The sequence below is a fragment of the Manis pentadactyla genome, chromosome 5 (assembly GCF_030020395.1).
Source record: "Manis pentadactyla isolate mManPen7 chromosome 5, mManPen7.hap1, whole genome shotgun sequence".
In the NCBI taxonomy this organism is placed as follows: Eukaryota; Metazoa; Chordata; class Mammalia; order Pholidota; family Manidae; genus Manis; species Manis pentadactyla.
This window is the reverse complement of record NC_080023.1, coordinates 154,529,306-154,534,247: the sequence shown is the minus strand read 5'-3', so window position 1 is coordinate 154,534,247 and position 4,942 is coordinate 154,529,306.

Here is a 4,942-nt window from a genome sequence, read left to right as displayed (position 1 = left end):
AGCCACATCCCATTTTTATAGACCCCTGTCTCTCAGACAGGTTGTCAGATATGAAAGCACATGATCCAACCGTGCTGATAAAGGTGGTGTGATACAGGCTGACTTCCAAGATCAGCACCTGCTAATGGTTTTGACATTTGTCAGTGTCTTTCTGAGTGATGTTCAAAGTGCTTGGAACTTTCTTGAAGGAGCAGCCAGGCCAGGTATCTGTCCCTCCCCTATTTTAAGCCTTCACAGGCCTGTTGTCTTCAAGCCATGTGGGTGCTGGGTAAATGGTAGAGTAGAGAGGGTGTAAGGCTGACAGGTGCCAATTTGGTGAGAACTCCCTGTGGTGCTCGTGCCATGCCCTGGCCATAGTTGGCACTCAGCATCAAGGGACCAATGCGAGGGTGGGAATCTGAGGGAGGGTACAGGGTCCTTTGGGACAGGGTGTTCTTTGATGGCCTCCTTGTCAAGTGACATTTTGTATCAGATGTGTGTGATATGAACAGTCCAAATATGCAAAGCTTTGGGTGAGAAGTGTTGGCTGCAGGATTGCAGAGTACACAGACTCTGCAGTGGGTGAGCACCTGAATGCAGGCCTCTGGGAATTTAAGCATGAGAATTGTATAATTTGCTTCGCTTCCTTTCCTTTCCCTAGTTGCCCCTGGAATATAACTTGACTAGAGTCAGTAGCCGGCTGTAATGCTTCTTTTCCAAAATTCTGGGCTCCTTCTCACCTGTTACTTCATTTAATGACTCCCAAAATTCTAGAATATATTCTCTGGGCTTCAGGCTTTTCCTAGCTTAGACAAGGCCTACTAGTCATCTGTTGGATTCCTACCATTTGCAGTTTGTGATTTTGGATGTCTTGTCATGATCATGCTGTGGTATTACCACAGCTTTATAATGCAAGAATCTGGGAGGGGGAGATGATTTAGACTCAGGAGATGGTTAATGCTGGCTTCTGCCCACCTGAAGCTGGGAGACTGGACTGGTCCCTGCCTTCAAGCATGTCAGTGTGTTTGCTGCAGGGCCCTCTCCAACCCCACTGGGGCTCTCATACTGTGAACTTCATACAGTTCCATTTGACAAAGGTCCCATTTTGGGCTTTGCTGAAATGTCAGATGCATAGAATAAATGACAGTTGACCTTCTCTCAGAGGGCAGAACCTCATGTTTTATATATGGTGATAAGCAGAAGACAAAACCCAACTGTCCTGGGTCTTATTTTTCTTGGACCTTTGAGGGAAATGGCATCATCTTTTAGCAAAATCTGTGACACCTGTTGGTGGGCGTGGCCCTTGATTTTGGTGCCTCCCATTGTTCTCTGGACCCACAGAATGAATCCAGTTCTAGAGGTTGGGAAAGGGCACATCCGGGATGCAGCCCCTGATGACCCTTGGGGCCTCCCACTTCTTTGTCTTTATCTCCTTCAGCCTTAGAAGGTGGGTCAGCCATTGAATTCTGCTAATCTAGGATCTACATGAAGCTGTTTCATGCAGGGTAGCATATCTGGCTGGGTACAAGGGCCTGCTTATTCCTAAACTCTAAGTGATTTGACCTGTTGACTCTTGAAAGAGAGGGCCCTTTCAGGACCGGCCAAGGACGGGCTGGGATCACAATTGCAGATGATAAGCCTCTGCATAAAGATGTCTCAATAGGCCCGGCTGAACTGTGGGTGACCTGGTGACAGGCATCAGGACTTGGACTTTCATAGGTGTTTCCTTAGTGACATACACACACCTGTATATACTTTTATGCTTTCATCTGTGTATATGCTTGTCTGTGTCTATCTAGTCCCCTGGAAGTCAGTGATTATGTCCAGCACTCCTGCCTCAGTTTTCTTCTCTGGTGTAATCAATCTCAGATTTTTGCCAATAACAGGAATTCACAGGGGAATTCTGCAGGGAACTTGTGTCTCGGAACACTCTTAAGTCGCTTGTAAAATTTGGGTCAATTTCCATTTCTTAGGATACGTATATTTTGTGAGATTTTCAGTGGGCTTTGTGATACATCAAAGGTGGAGAATCAGTGTTTTGGGAAGAGGCAAAATTTCTGTGCACAGACTTTGGGGCCAGACAGACCTAGGTTTAAATGAGATGAATATGTCAAGTGATTGGCACCATATTTACCATATGTTAGTATTCTATAATTTATTATGATTATTATCATTGTCACTATCTAATATTGAATCGGCTATTTTCATTTTTTTTTCTTACCTTTCTTTCAGATTTTATACTATTTCCCTAGATTTTACCTAGATTTTGACAACTATTTATACCTTGTTTGCAACGAGAAAATATAGGTTTTTTGATTTTGTTTCTTTTGGCTACATTCACCAAAAAGTGGATCCTTTGCAGTACTTTTTGACAGAATGAAGGAAGGTATGAGACATTTTAACATCACTCTGAAGATTTTATTTTCAATGGGAGGGTAGAGTTTTCTCGACACCCTCTACTCCAGCTGTACATGTGAATATACCTTGTCACAAATGCTTAAGAGGTTTCAAAAGGCTAACTGTTTAAGACATGTTTGCAGGTGTCTCTGTTTTGGCTCTGGTCCTTTTCCACCCAATTGCCCCACAAATGTCACTACCCAGTGTCAGGGCCGTGATCTCTGTTTTGTAAGTGAAAGGTGAGTAAGTCTATGCCAAGGGGAGCTTTTCACTCATTCCCAAAGGGGCCAGTTGCTGAGAGGTTTGTGCTTTCCCTCTGAACGTCTTCTGCTGCTTTGCCCCAGTGGCTACCCATTGTGAACAAATAAATGAACAAATGAATATGCTAGCTTCTTTGAGCCTGTTTCTCTGGCTGTCAAATAGGCTCACATTCCTTTCTTGCTTCTCTTACATGCATCCATCCATCCATCCATTCATTCGTTCATGTATTTCTTTCATATTTATTGAGCACTTACAATGCATCAAGGAGCCATGGTCTCTCCCCTCATGACTTGTAGTCAGAGAGACAGACACAGAACAAGTAAACAGATCATTCAATAAGCTGATGATAAATTGTGCTAAGTGTTTCAAAAGAATTGAGATGGGAGTCGTACGGGACCTCTTAGATGAGGTGGTTTCTAAGTTGATTTTAGGATAAAATCATGCAGAGTGGAGGGAAGAGGGAAAGGGAATGGCTTGTGCAAGCCTGCAGTAAGGAAGATCCTGATGTGTTTGAACAACTTGCAGGCCAGTATGACTGAGTGGGGAAGGGGAGCGGAGAGAGGACTGGAGAGCCAGCCTGGGCCCAGTTCAGGTAGAACCTGGTGGGCTATGGTGAGGACTTCTGAGTTGGATGGGAAGCCATTGGAGGGTTTTAACCAGGAAGTGACATAATTTAGTTTATGTGTTTGAAGAGCCTACTCTGGCTGCTACGTGATGTTTAGACTGGAGGGGCAGAGTGGAAGCAGAGAGACTAGGGAGAAGGCAGTTGGAATAGTTCAGGTGAGATGTGATGGAGGCCTTATCCAGTGTGGTATTGCTGGTGGGTTTGAGAGCTATCTCGAAAGTAGGGCCACAGGATCTGACTAGGCTCTGGGCGAGGTGTAGAGGAATCAGAGAGCTAGAGCCCTTAGGTGAGGATGGTGGTGCCTTGCTGGGGTGGGAAATAGTGCTCCTCCTTTTAGGCCCCTTTCTCTCTTCTGATGAATTGCCCCCCCATCCTTTAAGTTATTATTCCACTTGTCAAATCGATCCTGGGTTTACTTCCCTCAGTGCTCCGCTGCTAGGCTCTTGATGGCTCATGGGCTGGGGCCCTCCTGGGTAACTCAGTGCCTTAGCTCCATGGAGCACAGAGCTTCCTCAGAGGTGCCCACTCGGGGGCTCAGGAGGTGGGACTAGAGGGGCAGAGCACCAGCCCTCAGCCTCATTCTAACCAGAGCAACATTCTTGTCATCTGTGTTATGTATCAGGTTCTTTTGTGAGCTTTTATTTAAAGAAATGGATCATTAGCCTTGAAAACTATGAAAGCCACCTCTTAAAGGTGTATTTCCTTAAGACGACCTTCAGGAGTGAGGCCAGCTGAGCAGGTGAGTGGGAGGGCTGTTCGCTCCCCAGCTGAGCTTAGAGGCCTGGGGAGTAGAACGGGAGCAGAGAGAGGCTATATGGGGTGGAGGGAGGAAGAGGATGGTCTTTGCAGCCAGCGTCCTGATTCACAACATTAGAAGTGGTGTGGGCTACCCTGCCTGGTGAATTTGGGTAATTGCACACCCTAGCAGGCACCACCCGACAGTACTGTATGGATCCAGTGGGATGATAGATGTGAGTATCTGTGGACTGTAAAGTGAAATGCACCTGTTAAAATCATGGGCAGGGAATGAGGGTCTTCCCTGTCTGGTGGGAAAGGTTCTTTCTTGCCTGGACAGGCCATTGCTGCCGTGGAGCAAGCCAAGGCCCGCCTAGCTTTCTTCAAGGTCCTGAGGAGGTCCCCATTTAATCATTTTGTCCCCAATGTCTACCATACAGCAGGCAATGCACTTACACACAGGTAGGAAAATTCTGAGCTTGGGTATGGATCCAGCCCTCCTCTGGGGTGGTATCTCCCAGCTTCACCTTATCTGAGGTGTGTCATATAGACACTCCAAGGGCCTAAGTCAGGGTGGTCCTGCCCTCCCGCCCGAAGATCTCTGTTGAGAACTTTTTTGCTTGTGGTTCACATTGGTGAAACAGGTCAGGGCGTCAGGTAGAGAATCCACAGTGTGGTTTGCTCTGGGCTTCAACCTCCTACTACAGGACAGGGCCCCTGCGTCAAACGTGCGAGGCACCCACCCTGGTTTTGGCTTCCTGGCAGAGCACTGGCCTCCGGGAGGACCTCGCCTACAACTCCAGTGTCCGGAAGCCAGGGAGGTTAATGGGCTGTCAACTGTTTGTTCATTTCCAAAACAGAGACTATTATGAGCTTCCATCTTGCCTGTGGTGGGGCTTTTATCACAATCCAGAGTTCCTCATCTGTGTTTTTCTGGGTCCAGGC